We start from the raw sequence: 18,158 nt of genomic DNA on the forward strand, positions 1-18,158 counted from the left end.
TATTGCCATCAATTCGTTTTCGTAAATTGATTTTTCTCACTTGAACACCCAAATTATTGCTAAAAAAAGCAATGGGATGATTCTCTTGCATCAAAATAGCCTCGAGTTCAAACCTAAACGCGTCTATTTCTACCACAAACAACTTTCCAATATTCGGCATTACAAGGACAAGGGTTATAGTCATAGCCTCCTTTAGCAACTTAAAGGCCTTGGTAGCTTCTTCGGTCTAATCAAAACTATTGTATCTACTATCTCAAGGGTTTGGCTATGATTGCATATCTTGCAATGAAATTCCGATAATATTTTGTAAGCCCCAAGAACCCCCCGAGATCCTTCAAGCTCGTAGGTTGTAGCTACTATCTCCATTTGTTCCTTATGAACTTCCTTAAGTAGAAAAAAAAAAATAACGAGCACTTCGTTCATAAATGACCGGAATGTGGCAGGCGTTGGATAGCCCGAAGGGCATCGCACGGAACTCATAATGGTCCTCATGGGTTCGGAAAGCAATTTTGTGGGTATCCTTAGCTTGTACCCTAGCTGGTATCCTGCTTTCAAGTCAAGCAGTTTGTCGAAACGGGTATTAGGTATTTATCCGATACCGTCTCTTTGTTGAGGGCTCGGTAATCGGCACAGAACCTCCATGAGCCGTCCTTTCTTTTGCTTTGACCAGTAGGTCGACTTCGAGCATTTCCCTAATTAATTTCTCAATTTCGTCCTTCTGGAATTGGGGTATCAGCCCTCCTTGAGGACAATGGCATGCTCATGCCCCCTTTCCGGCGGCAACCCCGATAGCAATGAACAACCCAGCATATTTCTCTTCTACCTACTTCGAAAAATCCGGCCATTCACCCCTGTTTCCTTCCGCCCTTCTTGTGCCTCCTTAATTGCATTTAGTTTCACTAGAACTCCTCCTTTTGCGTTTTATCAAGGGAAGGATCCCCGTATAAGGTGATGGGAATACCGGCTACTGTGAAACTCATCACTTGCATCTTCCATTCAATGGTAATGGCCCCTATTTTCTCTAACCATTGGACCCCAAAAATGGCAAAATCTCCTCCATCACTTCTACACCCCCTTCTAGTTGTACTCGTACATTCTTACAACACGTGAACACCCACTCCCTCTAATTGCTTCTCCATCTCCCAACGACATTCCCCCACCAGTAGCCCCAATTCTTGTGCCAAAACGAAGTTATGTGTGGCCCCTTGGTCAATCATCATAATCACCGCCGGTTTATGTATTGTTTCCCTCTTCCTCATGGTCTTTGGGTTGGAAATTCCTACTATTAAGCGCAGAGTGACATCCGCCAGGTATGCACTACCAAATCCACCATAAAGGTTCTCCCTCTTATCCTCCCTTTTGTCCTCCTCGTCTACCAACAACACGCTCAACTGCTTATTTTGCATATGTGGCCAAGCCCCCATCTCTCGTCACACCTAAAACATAATCCCTTGGCCCTTTTGTGTTGGAGCTCTTTTTTGGTGAGTCTTTTCATCCTTGGATCACGCTAGAATTAGAGGGATTTTAAAGGGAGGAATATTATGCATGTTAAAATGTATAATAAGGGGCAATTTTGTAATTACATGTACAATTGAATACATATTCTGGTATCATTGGATGATCAATAAATACCACTGAACATGCGATGATACAATGTCTGCATATAGTGATATTATATATGCATTTAATTGTACGAAATATATCGAAAATAATACCACCGAAGATTCAATGGTACCATATAAGTTTTCAGTGGAACAATCAGCACGTGGTCCCCCATCACGTGAGACAATCTAATTAAAATATAGGTAGGGTCCACCTACCGACCTTTCTCTTCCTATCTCTCTCTTCTTTTCTCTCTCTACCATGTGTTTTTAGAATATTTTAATCATTGTTATGTATTTACAAATACATAACATTCCTCCATTACTACTTCCTCCTAGAATTAGGTCTTTTTTGATTGACTAAGTTGTGACCAGATTCTAACGTGGAATGGTAGGAATTGCTGGAAGGTTGATAAGTGGTAATTAGACCCGTAATTCCACTCTTCCAACCAGTTTGGGTTGGCCCAACTCTATTGAGCCCAAATCCTCCCTTATTCAAGTTACTCACCCTATTACCTTCTTCTACCACCTCAAGGCATCTCCGCCCAACCTCCAATCGGCCTTCTCCCACTGGTACCCAAGGCATCTCCATTTAACGCCACCACGGCCGCCTGCATCTTTGTTGGTTCATTAAGATGATATAAAGTGAAATATTGTTCACTTTTGAGTATCCACCCATCTAGGTTGTTGCTGTCAAAGAGGGGCATATCCAGGTTGCAAAACTTCCACTCCCTTCCATTCCCTTCCGCCTGCATCTTTGTTGGTTCATTAAGATGATATGAAGTGAAATATTGTTCACTTTTGAGTATCCACCCATCTAGGTTGTTGCTGTCAAAGAGGGGCATATCCAGGTTGCAAAACTTCCACTCCCTTCCATTCCCTTCCGCCTGCATCTTTGTTGGTTCATTAAGATGATATGAAGTGAAATATTGTTCACTTTTGAGTATCCACCCATCTAGGTTGTTGCTGTCAAAGAGGGGCATATCCAGGTTGCAAAACTTCCACTCCCTTCCATTCCCTTCCGCCTGCATCTTTGTTGGTTCATTAAGATGATATGAAGTGAAATATTGTTCACTTTTGAGTATCCACCCATCTAGGTTGTTGCTGTCAAAGAGGGGCATATCCAGGTTGCAAAACTTCCACTCCCTTCCATTCCCTTCCGCCTGCATCTTTGTTGGTTCATTAAGATGATATGAAGTGAAATATTGTTCACTTTTGAGTATCCACCCATCTAGGTTGTTGCTGTCAAAGAGGGGCATATCCAGGTTGCAAAACTTCCACTCCCTTCCATTCCCTTCCGCCTGCATCTTTGTTGGTTCATTAAGATGATATGAAGTGAAATATTGTTCACTTTTGAGTATCCACCCATCTAGGTTGTTGCTGTCAAAGAGGGGCATATCCAGGTTGCAAAACTTCCACTCCCTTCCATTCCCTTCCGCCTGCATCTTTGTTGGTTCATTAAGATGATATGAAGTGAAATATTGTTCACTTTTGAGTATCCACCCATCTAGGTTGTTGCTGTCAAAGAGGGGCATATCCAGGTTGCAAAACTTCCACTCCCTTCCATTCCCTTCCGCCTGCATCTTTGTTGGTTCATTAAGATGATATGAAGTGAAATATTGTTCACTTTTGAGTATCCACCCATCTAGGTTGTTGCTGTCAAAGAGGGGCATATCCAGGTTGCAAAACTTCCATTCCCTTCCATTACCACCACCGTTTACCCCTCATCCTTCCTCCTGCTGGTGTCGGTTGTGCACTCTTCCCAGTTCATTATCCCCAGATTTCTCCTCTGCCAAGCTCGCATCTCTACTCAAAATGTCTCCTGGTCTTCCCTCTCTAAAGCCATTTGCATTTGGTACGTCTCCCTGAAACGGTCTATGCAACCTTCCAGGCGATACGTGGCCTCTGCAATGGCCTCACTGTTCTTCCTCGCCTCCCCTTGTAACGCTGCAAAGAACTGTTTAGAGAGGGCTCTTTGAGCAGCTTCAACCCCCTTCACTACTGTTTCAGAGACTACTCTGCTCACCGATTCTTTCTTGCTCTCCAACCCTTCCAATCTGTCTTCCAACCCTCGAAACCTCTCCTCCAAACCGTCAACTCGTTGCGTAGCAGGCACCATGACCGTACCTTCTTTGATACCACTTTGTAATGGATTAAGGCAGCAACAATCACACACACAGATCAAATATATAGTTAATAGAATTTTAGAAGGAATAGATGGCAACTTTCATTCATAAGCAAAAAGGTTTTTACAAGGATTTGAGTTTAGTTTACAACTCTCCAAGGTTTTTACTGAAACATTGCCTGCCTCTCTCTATGTCCCCCTTTATTTTTTTTATTTTTTATTTTTTATATATACAACCTTCCCAAGCAAGGATACCCTAATTGGCTACTTCATTTGTCTCATTCTTCAGCTGTCCACTTTCATCATTCCCTGGGTGATGACTGCCCTCAGGATTTGCTGTTGCTGTTATGTTGTTGTTGGTGCCACACCTCTTAGAGGGTCTGTTTTGTCTTCTTCAGACGTATGCGCGGACCACTGGGGGTTTGGTTAGGTGGTCTATTACACGCCTCCACATATTCATCAGTAATGCTGATAGTTAGAGGTCAAATGTTAAATTATATCTTATTGATTGCATTGAGCTTTATTCTGTTATCAGGAAGACTTACATTTGATATCACTGAACTGTGTCAAACTGCGAACTGTAAAGCAAAACATGGTGGTTTTAAGGACACTCTCGTGAATGACTTGCTTGTTCTTGTGCTTGAATATTTGGTTGAATAGAGGTCTTGGTCAGGAGATTCTGCTACATGGATGATTAATGGAGAGTTGAGATGGTTGTTTTGTTAAGAAGTTGGATTTTACAATGTTTAATTGAAGTTTTGACACACTCAATTTCTTGGTTTGGGCTAAATTCTCTGAAGAGTTGTTTGAAGACTATTTTGTCAGCAGTACTGGACTTTGGGTTCATTTTTTCCCTTTTTCTGTTACTCTAATTCTTAGATAATTGTTTTTATTATTAACCATGTTGTTGAGCTGATGATGAATGTTTTTGGAAATTGTCTCATACAGATGTCTGCAATGTCGAACAAAGGATGAGGATTGTACATGTGGTGACCAAAAACCGTGGAGAACTTGTCAAATTCCTTGTTAGCCTTATTTGTAAAGTTTTTTGCTGATTCCTTAAATCAGTTTCGAATAGCATGCACATTATTCGTGAAAGATATCTGGTTGGTCCCAGAATTTACCAAAACTCTATCAAGAGCTGTGTTTGTATTGCTGTATGACAGTAAATCATGGATTGTTGAGCATTCACCACTATCCTTTTGAGTGTCAGGAACACTGAACATGGAGAACCTGTTGTACACAAGGACTCTGGTGAACCTGCTCAGAGAATGAAGCCCCTCTACGAAGACCAAAGAAGTCTGTTGAACGAAATATTCACTCTCTAACGTAGCGCTGATTTATAATTTTGGGCTGACTTTTCGTTGACTAATGCTGTTGAACTGGACTTGGGATTTGACATATATTACTTTTCAATTATTCTGAATATCCAGTTTGAAATATTGCGAGTCTAAACGATGATGTTGACTTTGGCACTTGTAGAAGGAGAGAGAAAGAAGAGAAGAAGAGTTTTGCAGTACATAGTTTACCTTTCTGCATGCGTTTCCGTGCTATGTACAATGAAAATGGCAACTAGAAGCAAAGTATTATTGTTTAGGATGTACTGAACTACTGATGTAATACTTATTGGCTAATATGGAGAACTTAGTTCAATGGATTTTCTTATGTTGTAAGATGAGTATGTAAGAGAAGAGGGGAGAGAAGTCAAGGGAGAATTGGAAGGAAATGTATATACTACCTACGTTTCTTATTATGTGCAACAAATGAATATTTTATGTCTTACAAATAATACCCCTTTGTTGCACATAATAAGAAACGGAAGTAGTACTTAAAGAAAGGTTTTATAATATACGCAAAATCATTTAAGAGGAGTGAGAGTGGCAGCGAGCAAAAGGAAAGTGCGTGGTTAAGTGGAAATTAAAACAAATTTATGAAATTTGCAAAACGATTACACATGTGAGAAAATGACAAGGAGAGTGTGGTAGGAAGGCTTGGTAGAGGAAGAAAAAGGATGTGAGACTATAAGACGAATACATAAGCAAATACATATGGATATGGGTATTGATACGGATTCGAGTATGATACGGATATGAATTTTAACATTTCATATATGTGTCCCTTATATTGAGATAGATATTTTCTCGAATCTGTATCATACTCATATCCGTGTTAGTACCCGTAAGAAGTCTGAGACGTATTGTCGTGTGCCCTACAAGTGTCGGTGTCTGACACGAACACGACATTTGGATGAAGTGTCTATGTGACCTAGATCGACAAGTACGAAAGAAGAGGGGAGAAAAGGGAATTGAGAACAAGTTTTGGACAAGATCCATTATAGATTTTAGAGCATAAAAGAGAAGGGAAGTGAAGGGGAAGAGAGAACAACAAAAGACGAGAGCAAGAGAATTCAGGAATGTGCGAATAGTGAGGTTAAAATAATTTAAAAGAACACTTTTAGTAACGTATAACAATAAAATGAAGCCATTGTAACTGTTTTCAATCTTGACCCTTTAATCTAATGGATCAATCTAATCCGTCCATGTAGTTGTTTTTGACATAAAAACATAACTGGAAAAAAAAAAGTTTGTCTTTCATACTTAAAAATTGGGTTGTCACCATTTATGGTTTCTCTACCTCCAAGTTAAAGGACATCTCCATCAAATATATAGGCTAATAGGCATAATGTAAACAGAGATGATTATTGACAATTTAGGGGAAGGAGAGAATGAAATGGTTTTGTATTGCTTCATTATTACTTATCAATAGGTACCAAACCTACGCTTATGAGAAGGAAACAATATTTTTTTTTTTTTAAAAAAACACTTTAATAATCTCAATTATTGACAATTTACTTTTAATAATCCCAATTATGGGTCGGTTTGCCTCCAATAGTTTCAATGACTGATTGACCGGTTACCTGTTAAAAGGGTATATTTTTTTAAAGCCACGTGTCAGAACCTAATTGCCGTGATATTTAAAAAAAAAAGAAAAAAAAAAACTAGTCTCATCCACCCCGTCCCTTTCCCCGTGAAATTGTAAGCCAACGCCAGCCCACTGTAAAGCAGCCGGCCGACCACCTCCCACCCCTAACCCCCCGAAAAGAGCTGGCGTCTCTTCCCACCCCTGACACTCATCATCATCTGATCTTCTCAATCCCCGTGTATAAATCCAGTCGCGCGTCAAACCCAGAACCCAGTCAAGGGTTTCAAGCCGCGCGTCAATCAGCAGCAAGGAATTCCGACTAATGACCCAACAACAACAATCGACTCGATCATTGGCGATTTACTCTGTTCTTGCGGAATGTTGATTGTTGAGGCTGGCGTTGCAATTGTGGTGAGAAGCAACGTAGGCGGTGAAGCAAGTTCGAATTGGTGGTTGAGGGGATTAAAGGGTTGAGGTTTGGTGACAGTTTACAGGTACGGTGTGGCTGGGTGGCCGGGGGTCGAAGATTGGTTAGATGGGGTGGCTGACCGATTTCGGTGTTTAAGGGGGGTGGTCAGCTGCTTACCGGCATGTTTATTAGTTTATGGGTGGTTAGGGTTTGGCGGTGGGGTAGGTGGCTGAATTTTGGGTTTTTTTGTTTTTTTTTTTGATTTTTTTTTTTAATTTTTATGTTTTTATTTTTTTTTTAAGTTTTGAACCAATGACGTGTTGACACGTGTCATGGCCAGTGACGAATCCACGTTAGATTTAAATGGATTCATAGAACCCACTGTTTTTCGAAAAAAACGGAAAAAAGCGAAAAAATCGAAAAACAAGATTAAAGCAATTTGTCCGCTTAAATGAGTTACGAAAATACCATAGCCCAATGGTGAAGGAGTTAATACTGGTGCGCTTGACCCTCAAGGTCGTGGGTTTGATTTCAGTGACATTAATTTTTTACTTTAGCCTTTTACTCTCTCCGTCCCCTTTTAATAGTCCCTTATGGACAAATTTTAGTCCCAAAATGCACCCCATTTGCTTTTTCCAACAACCATTAATATTTAACTTTACTAGGATTCCCTCCAATTTGCAACAATATTTGTGCAAATTTAACTTTTCTATGTAAATTTTGTTTTCCCATGTACTTTTATTACTTTATCTCTCTACTTTTTTGCATACCCAATGTCAATTTCTTTTTTCAATAAACTTTAACTATTCTTTTTTATATTTTAATTCCCGTGAAAAATTTCCATAAAGGACTATCAAAAGGGACGGATGGAGTAATTTTTTTTCCCTTTACCATAACTATTTTTTTTCCCTCTAACTTTCTTCATCCTCCAAAGTATCTAAAATGCTGAATGCTTTATTTTTTTTCCCTTTTGCTTTAATTACTTCTCTGAACTCCCAAGCAATATCACAAAACTCATACAAAGACTTAAAACATCAAACCCCTTTACCCTAACTAATTTTTTCCCTAATTTTCTTCTCCAAAGTATATGCAAAATGGAATGCTTTTATAGATTCCTTTTCCTAATTGTATTCTATTGTAATAAGTTATACTACCTCCGTTTCTTTTTAGTTGACATGTATTCCTTTTTAGGAAGTTTCTTTTTAGTTGACACGTTTCCTTTTTTGGGTAAATTTCTTACCTTGTATTTACAAGCTACCCCACTTGCTTTTTCATTCTCTATCAGTCTCTCTCCTCTCCTTAATATATGTGTCTAAATCAAACGCGTCAAATAAATAGAAACGGAGGAAGTATGTCATACATAGTAATCCTGAATTCAAAATTATCTTTTAAATTTTAATTTATACTTCTTACGGAGTAGGTTTTAATTGCAACATTTGTAATTTTACCATACATACACTCCTTTGATCATACTTTTTTTTTTTTTTTTTTAGTTTCATACATTAGGAAAAAAAAATATATAGTCATGTGAAATTTTGTTAGATTCGTCTCGAAATATATCTTTATGATATCAACTATTTATAATTTTTATAAGATTAATATAACTTAAAGTATTAAGTTGACTTAGTGTTGACTGGTTGGGACTATAGAAGGCAAACACGTAGCATAATTATAAATAATATATAATAAACATTAGTTAGGATTATTAAAAGTAAATCGCTAATAGTTTGGATTATTAAAAGTAAATCGCTAATAGTTTGGATTATTAAAATGTATTTTTCCTATTCCTAAAAGATATACTACCATAAATATATATCCTAACGATATATTTACTAGATAATATCTTAACATAAATAAAACTATATATATATTATTCTAATACAACATAAGTAAACCTATATATAATACGAAGTGTAATCTTAATGATATTCCGATATCTCATATCTCTAACAATTATACACTTAGGATTTAACAAATTGGATTCTTTCCCAACCAAATTAAACATTCATCATCATGTATGCCTTTAAAAAAAAAATCACTCAACTCCCATCATCCCATGTACTACGAGTGAGGAGGGATTGCCAGGGAGAACAGAGCAAAACAAAGTACAGATTATATAATTGAAGGATAAAGCTATAAATAAAAAAGTGTATTTGACATTTTTTTTTAAATTTTTTTTTTTTGTCAAAATACTTTTTTAAAACACAAAGTCATCCCAATATGAAAACAATAACAATGGTTGAGATTTAATCTAGTATAATGACTGACTACGACTTTTATTGTAGCCTTTGATAACTATCCTAGAATTTAAAAACAACAATTACTTTTTTTGTAAAAAAAAAAAAAAAACTATAACATGAGGATTAAATAACAGTCAGGAGTTGAGGATTTGCAACGAAATATATTTTATTATAATCAAATTACATATATCATTATTATTTTTATCTAATCCAAACATTTTTTTTTTACTAAACGTCGCCCTCGAATATCTAACGCCCACAAAATAAACTAAAATTACAAATTTACTCTTTTATCAAAAAAATTACCCCCTCAATTTACCCTCCTCTTCATTCTACCCACCACTATCACCTCTATTCAAAATTGTTAAATTGGTAGTGCTACTCAAACTTTTTACAACTTTGTGGTATTTTAAAAAAAAAAAATTAATACGTAGTTGTTTTCAAAATGCGCTTTAATATGTAGTTGTTGACAAAATTTCCTATCATTTTGTTTGTTGGTGGTTGTGCTTGTTTATGGGCTTTAGGGTGTTTATCTGCATTTGCAGACGTTGCTTCTGCTAGCTAGTACCGGAGATACGCATTACTCCACGTTGCTATAGACTAGGATGATTTGACTATTTATATGAAATTGTAAATAAGAGAAACAGGGGAAAGCTTGGATTTTTGATTGAAAATTTGAAATTAACGGCTACAATGAAAATAGGTAAGTTACTTGCAGTACTACTGCTACACTACTTACTACTTTTCCAACGACATGACTAAAGCTAGAGTTTGATACATAAAGAACACTTACACTACTGCTACTCTACAACTAATGCTACTTTATTACTCTATAATAATTATATATAAAAGGAGAGTTTTTCCAGAGATTTTAGAGAGTCACGTAAGATTTAATATTTTTAGCGCGTCATGTAAGATTATGAATTTTAGTTGTAGTCAATCCAATAAAATAAGAGATTTTTAATTTCTTTTAGAATTAATTTATTCAAATGCTACACAAGCAAAATTGGGAAAATGATATTTTTAAGTTTAAATTAATTAAATATAAAATATTATCTTTTGATATTAAGAATTTTATCTAAATATCTAACAAATTATAGCACATAAATACAAAAAAATATTTTGAACAATTCAAACAAACTGTATCGCACGAGCTTCATCTAGTAATACTACTAAATTGGAATTATTTTGGGGGAATGAGCCAATGTTTGGATTTTGGGACAATTATTTTAATTTTTATTCCTGGTTAGCATTAGACCTAGTATAGCACCCGTTTTCTAACTCGATAAATGTTTGAAAAAGTTTCACCATTAAAATAACATGATCATTATATATTGTACTTCGTATATCACAAATAATCTATTATAACATGAAACACTTGAAATTTAACATGAAACTATTATAAATTGGTTTTTTTTAAATGTTTTTTTAATCTCATCTCTTACTACCTTTTTCATATTGTCAAATGTGGACTCCACTAATGTTGATTTATTTATAGAAATGTCATGATGACTAAGATTTTTATATTGATTTATTTACGAAATTGCCATTAGATAAACGTTTTTATATTCTACTTTTGATATATCCTACTTTATATATTACACTATAAAAAAAAAGATAGAATAGTACATGTTGAGTCCCTTAGGTTTTGATTGATAGTTTTGAATGATGACAAACAGCTAAGGGAAACAGGTCCTTGAAAGTGTTCGATACAGTTAGGGGAACCAGCTAACATAGAACACTGTTTCCCCAGACAAGTTATTACTTACATGAGTTTTCTTATTGAACTAACTTGTCTTTATACAGGGAATAGTTATATGATAAAAGTGTTATGTACTGGTAGGGAACCAGTATGTACTGTTTCCATGGTTGCTACGTGGTAAAGCAGTCACATACTCTTTATTGTGCATTAACCATGTTACATGTGCAGTAGTTGAGTTGATTCCAAGACTTGGAGCATAGAAGCCTTTCGAAGATATTTCGAAGAAAGATTGTTTGCTCATAATAGAAGTATTCAAGGAAGATTCAAGTCTTGAAGATTACATGAAGAAAAGACGATTTATGCTTTAATATGTTATCTAGGTTTTCATGTAATATGCTCCGTAGTATGCTTGCATGTTTGGGTTATATAAGTGCTTAAAAGTATATTGAAGTATGATATGAAATCTGGTACAAAGTTGGAACAGGTTTCATAACATGTTTCAATTCAGGGAACCAGGTCGGGGAACCAGGTTCACTGTATTCGAGCTGCCGTTTTGGAAAAAGATTTTACAAAAAGATTTTTTCGAAAAGATTATCTTGAAAATATTTTGTGCAGCTGGAAATAAGATGAAATATTCTTGGTTACCTAAAATCTAGGAGTATTTATCTTAATTGATTCTATCTTTGTGATTAAATCAAATAAGATAAAAACTTTCCTAAAATTACATTATATCTTATTCTCTAAGATTGTGTGATTTAAGGAAACTAGGTTTTAGGAATCTAAGCTTATATAAACTCATCTTATTTCACATATTTCGTGTGCCTCTCCAGAAATTAAAAGAGCAATTATTTGAGAGCATATACTTAAGCACTAATCCCATTCATCAAGTCATATACAAGAGCATTCTAGTACTTAAACTTTTTCTCTTAATTAGCTTCGTAGAAGTGTGATCAAAGGAGAGTTTTTGATTCTTGTATTGAGTCTTTAACAAAGGGGTTAAAGGCTGGGTGAGTGTTTGTGAGTTCAAACACATTGGGCTTACGAGTGTAAGTCGAGAGCACACTCGGAGTAGAGTGTGGGGTTTGCTGGTTCCCGGAGTAGGGAACAGCAGAGTGTTCTTTGTCTTTGTTTTTCGGAGTAGATTAATAAAGAACTTAGGATAGGAGGACGTAGGCCTGAGTTGGCTGAACCTCGTTAAATTTGTTGTCTTCTTTATTGCTTATTTATATTCCGCTGCGTACGGGAACCAGCACAACTGGTTCCTCACACATAATCCGAAAAGAAGCAAAATTAGCCAACGATTACTTAACACTCAATTCACCCCCCCCCCCTCTTGAGTGCCCATTGAACCTTCAATTGGTATCAGAGCCTAAGCTTCTCGAAAGAGTAACATCTAGAGGAGTTAAGAATGAGTACTCAAGAATTAAGTGCAATCGGTTATGACAACAAGTCACCCAAGTTTAATGGAAATAATTATGCTTGGTGGAAGAACAGGATCCAGAATGTTATCATGGGTATTGATTATGAATGCTGGCTCGTAGTTAAAAATGGTCCTAATATCATTCTCAAGACAGATGTTGAGGGGAACCAGGTTCCCAAGAAGGATAGCGAATTGGTCATTGCTGATTACAAGTTGCTGGAAAAGAATGCTAAGGCAATGTCAATACTACAACAAGCAATAGGTGAGACCGAAACAAATCGTATCTCTGGCTGTAGTAGTGCTAAGGAGATATGGGACACCCTTGAACTTGCGTTTGAGGGAACCAGCGAGGTAAAACGATCTAAAATTGATTTAATCATGTCTAAATATGAATTGTTTGCCATGAATAAAAATGAAAAAATCAATGATTGCTTTCGTAGGTTTATGACTATTGTAAATGATCTTAGATCTCTTGGTAAAAATTTATCTGACGAGGATCTTGTGAGAAAATTATTGCGTAGTTTAACAGATGCATGGACAGCCAAGGTAACAGCAGTATATGAAGCAAAGGATCTGTCTACCTTGTCTCTGGAACAGCTGATTGGTTCCCTTATGACTCATGAGATGCTGATTGACTCTAAGTCTGAGAAGGAACCAGCAAAAGGCATGGCGCTTAAGGGAACAGTAGAAGATGATGAAGATGAAATTAGCATGATTGCAAAAAGATTTGAGAGATCTCTTCGAGATCAAAGAAAGAATTTCAAAGGTAAGCATTTTAAAAACTATAAAAAATCTAACTCTAATTCTTCTTCTACAGGATGTTTCAAGTGTGGAGAAAAAGGACATCTTATTCGAGATTGTCCTAAGTGGAATGACAAACAGTCTAAATCCGGAGATAAACAAGCATACAAGAATGCCATGATAGCTTCCATGTGGGGAGACTCTGACTCAGGGTCAGATGAGGAAGAAGGATCACCCAACTCAGATGTTTGCCTAACTGCCTTTACAAACATCAAGGAAAACAGCACTGGTCCAGGAACCAGAGGGGGAACCAGTACATTCAACAAATGCTTTATGGCAAAGAAGGATGTACTACATGAACGCAAGGTAAGCTTAGAGCAAATTAGAGAAGATATGCATGAATATGATAGAGAAAATATGCTTGCTTGTATTGATTCCTTACTAGATGAATGCTATAAACTAAGTGAAACATACATAACTTGCAAAAGAGAATTAAAAGAAAAACGTGGTGAATGTAATATTGCTATTGCTAGTTGTGATCATCTAGAAGGAGTCTGTTATGAACTAAAAAATCAAGTAGCAGAACTAGAGGTTGAATTGGACAAGTGTAAAGTGGAACTAGAAAAGGAAAGATCGTTTGAACCAATTGATGGTGAAGAGGATCTGACCTCCTGGTTCCCTAGAGACTTATCAACCACTAGTGATACTCTTGATTTTTCAGTAGCTATAAGTAAAGCAAATTCGTGTACTAGAACTTCCTTGTTGAAGGCCTTTGAAACATTGGCTTACAACCTGGAAAACTCTCACAAGGAAATTGCTTCACTTAAAGCTGCACAGTTCACTGTTTCCCCTACAGGTACCAGTGTAGATGTCAGTAATACGATTGATAAGTATGAAAGTAATATTTGTGATTTGCATGCGGAAATCAATCAACTGAAAAAGGACAAGCAACCAGTGGTTGTTGACATGTCTATTGACTCTATGGTTTCAAAGCTTAATCTACAATTCGAAGCTTTAAAAAGTAACTTTGATTTTCTTAAAGAGAAAAACGAATTGTTAACTAAAACACTTGAAACCAGAGAAAAAGAACTTAATGATAGTCATAGACATGTGGACAAATTATTGAATGCTCAAGAATCCTTAAATTACCTGACTTCATCAAGAGGAAACAGAGGAAAAGTTGGTCTTGGTTATACTAGACAGAGAACCAGGACTAACTGGTCTCCCAGAGAAACCACCTGGATCAAAGAATATCAACGAGGCAAGTATGTCATGACTAAAGAAATGCATGTGTGTTTTCATTGTGGTAAAAATGGACATAAGATACATGAATGTCCAGCTAAGAAAATTAGTGCTAATAAGAACAGCAAGGGTGTAAAATATGTGTGGAGAAGAAAGGATCAACAAGATGTTAATGTTGTTGAAAAGGGACCCAAGTATGTTTGGGTTCCTAAAACTAATGTTTGATTTGCTCTTGCAGGCTAGAGTGAAGGGAGACACCTATTGGTATTTGGACAGTGGTTGCTCAAGACACATGTCCGGGGATAAAGATCAATTCCTTTCACTAGTGGCCTTTGATGGAGGAAGTGTCACCTTTGGGGATAACAGCAAGGGAACCATCACTGGTTTAGGTAAGGTTGGTAAGACACTTTCTAACGCAATAGATGATGTTTATTATGTTGAAGGCTTGCAACATAATCTCTTGAGTATTTCTCAATTATGTGACAAAGGTAATATAGTTGAGTTTCAAGCCAACCTATGTCACATAGTTAACTCACAAACAGGAGAACTTGTATGTGAGGGAACCAGGAAGCATGATGTTTACATCACCTTCTTAGATAAAATCCCTCAAGACAAGTCCATCTGTTTGAAAGCTGTTTCTGACAATAATCAATGGATTTGGCATAAGAGGTTTGGACATGCTAGCCTAACACTTCTAAACAAACTTAAAACACGTGACTTAGTTGTAGGCCTTCCTAACATTAAGTATGAAGCTGATAAAGTTTGTTCTGAATGTGTAAGGGGGAAACAGGTCAAAATCTCTTTTAAGCCTAAAACTGTTTTGAGTACCAGCAGACCCTTCGAACTTGTACACATTGATTTGTGTGGTCCCATGAGAGTACAAAGTCGAAGAGGTCATAGATATGTCTGTGTTATGGTTGATGATTATTCTAGGTACACTTGGGTAATGATGTTACACACAAAGGATGAAACGTTTGAAGAATGGGTAACATTGGTGAAACAAGTGGAGAACCAGCTCACCCACAAGCTGGTCTCGGTAAGATCAGACCATGGTACTGAATTTGATAATGCTAACTTTATTGATTATTGTAGGGAACATGGAGTTAATCACAACTTCTCAGCCCCTAGAACACCTCAACAGAATGGTGTTGTAGAAAGGAAGAATAGAACTCTTGAGGAGATGGCGAGGACGATGCTCATTGAGAGTGGTCTCCCAAAGAGTTTTTGGGGAGAAGCTGTTGACACTGCTTGCTATATATTGAATAGAGGTCTCATTAGACCAAAGTTAAATAAGACTCCCTATGAACTTCTTAAAGGTCGAAAGCCCAACATTACATATTTTCGCATTTTTGGATGTAAATGTTATGTGCATAATAATGGGAAGGACCAGCTTGATAAATTTGATCCTAGAAGTGATGAGGGAATCTTCCTTGGATACTCTTCTCACAGCAAAGCATATAGAGTCTTTAATAAAAGGACTCTTCGTGTTGAGGAGAGTGTCCATGTCATTTTTGATGAATTTAACATGTCTTCTGAGATTGCGCAGGTACAACCTGATGAAGTGATTGGATTGATGGATTTCACGGGGAACCAGTATACTGGTCCCACGGATAAAGTGCAAGCAGATCTAGGCCTACCAAATACTCCACCAGATGATAATGATGAAGTGCCTAGAGAAGAAAATGAAGATAATGAGGACTCTGAAGGGGAACCAAGTCCTGATGGTTCCTCAAATAATAGACAGGTAATGAGTTCAGGGGGAACAGAAGAAGGTACCACCCCTGAACCTGAGGTAAGTAATGATAGAGGAAACAGCATGAATGTGAATCCTCCTGGCTCCTCAGAAGAAGGAGAGATCCATGAACATGCTGGTTCCCAACTTAATGAGAAAGCACAAAACAGTCTTAATTTTAAAAGTTATAGATATCAATCTTCTCATCCCACTGATCAAATAATTAGTGATATAAATAAGGGGATTCAAACGAGAACAAATGTTTTTCAAAACTTTTGTGCTTTCTATTCTTTCCTGTCTAATGTAGAGCCTACTGACTATAAAATGGCATTGACTGATCCTGATTGGGTACTAGCTATGCAAGATGAGTTAAATCAGTTTCAGAGGAACCAGGTTTGGCACCTGGTTCCCCGTCCCAAGGAAAGATCAGTCATTGGCACTAGATGGGTCTTTAGAAACAAGTTAGATGACCTTGGTACTATAGTCAGAAACAAAGCAAGGCTAGTGGTGCAAGGGTACAATCAACAAGAAGGAATTGATTATGATGAGACGTTTGCACCAGTAGCTAGGCTAGAGGCTATTAGGATTTTAATTGCTTATGCTGCTCACATGAATTTTAAGCTGTTTCAGATGGATGTTAAGACTGCCTTCCTCAATGGATATTTAAAGGAAGAAGTATATGTGGAGCAGCCACCTGGTTTTGAAGATGCACTGTTCCCCCAACATGTGTACAAGTTGGACAAAGCATTATATGGGTTGAAACAAGCTCCGAGGGCTTGGTATGAAAGATTGTCCAATTTCTTGATGGCAAATGATTACAAGAGGGGAACAGTAGACAAGACCTTGTTCATAAGAACCAGGGGGAAACACTTGATTGTAGTACAAATTTATGTTGATGATATTTTATTTGGTGCTACTAATCAGGTTTTATGTGATGAATTTGCTAATCTTATGCAGAGTGAATTTGAAATGAGCATGATGGGAGAACTAGGATTCTTCCTAGGGCTGCAGATTAAGCAAATGGATGATGGAATAATGATCCATCAACAAAAGTACTTAAAAGAGTTGCTGAAAAAATTCGGCATGGAGAACAGCAAAGCTTATGATACACCTGTTCCCCCATCTACAAAATTAGATGCTGATCTTAAGGGAAAAGATGTTGAAGCTTCTCTTTATAGAGGAATGATAGGTTCTCTACTTTACCTAACAGCTAGTAGACCTGACATTGTGTTTTCTGTTGGTTTGTGTGCTAGGTTTCAAAGCAATCCAAAGGAATCTCACTTGAAGGCTGTTAGAAGGATACTTAGGTATCTTGTAGGAACAGCAAATCTGGGATTGTGGTACCCCAAAGGCAGTACCATTGATCTTATTGGATACACAGATGCAGATTATGCTGGTTTCTTAGTTGATAGAAAGAGCACATCAGGTATGGCACACTTTCTTGGCTCTTGTCTAATTTCATGGGGTTCTAAAAAGCAAAATTCAGTGGCCCTATCCACGGCAGAGTCTGAATATATAGCTGCAGCTTCATGCTGTTCCCAGCTACTGTGGATAAGGAACCAGCTGAAAGATTTTGGTGTTATTTATAAAAGTGTTCCTATTTTTTGTGATAACACTAGTGCAATCAATATTTCAAAGAATCCTGTGCAACACTCCAAGACAAAACACATTGAAATAAGACACCATTTTTTAAGAGACAATGTGGAAAAAGGATTGGTGGAGATGTTGTTTTGTAAAAGTGAAGATCAAATTGCTGATATCTTCACAAAGCCTTTGTGTAGAGAGTCTTTTTGTAGGTTAAGAGTCCTTTTAGGTCTAGTTAGATTTTAGGTATTGGCTTCAATTACTTCCTTCAATGATTGGTTAGAATGGTATTCTCTTGTATAGTGTGTGTACATACTTATGTTGATATCTTTCAAGTGTTGTGTAGATGGTTCAAAATCTCAAAAGGATTGAGAATCATTGTTGTAAGAAACAGGTGAAATCAGGCTGAATTGCCAGAAACAGCGTGACATGGTTCTATA

Source organism: Chenopodium quinoa, unplaced genomic scaffold, assembly GCF_001683475.1.
Source record: "Chenopodium quinoa cultivar QQ74 unplaced genomic scaffold, ASM168347v1, whole genome shotgun sequence".
Taxonomy (NCBI): domain Eukaryota; kingdom Viridiplantae; phylum Streptophyta; class Magnoliopsida; order Caryophyllales; family Amaranthaceae; genus Chenopodium; species Chenopodium quinoa.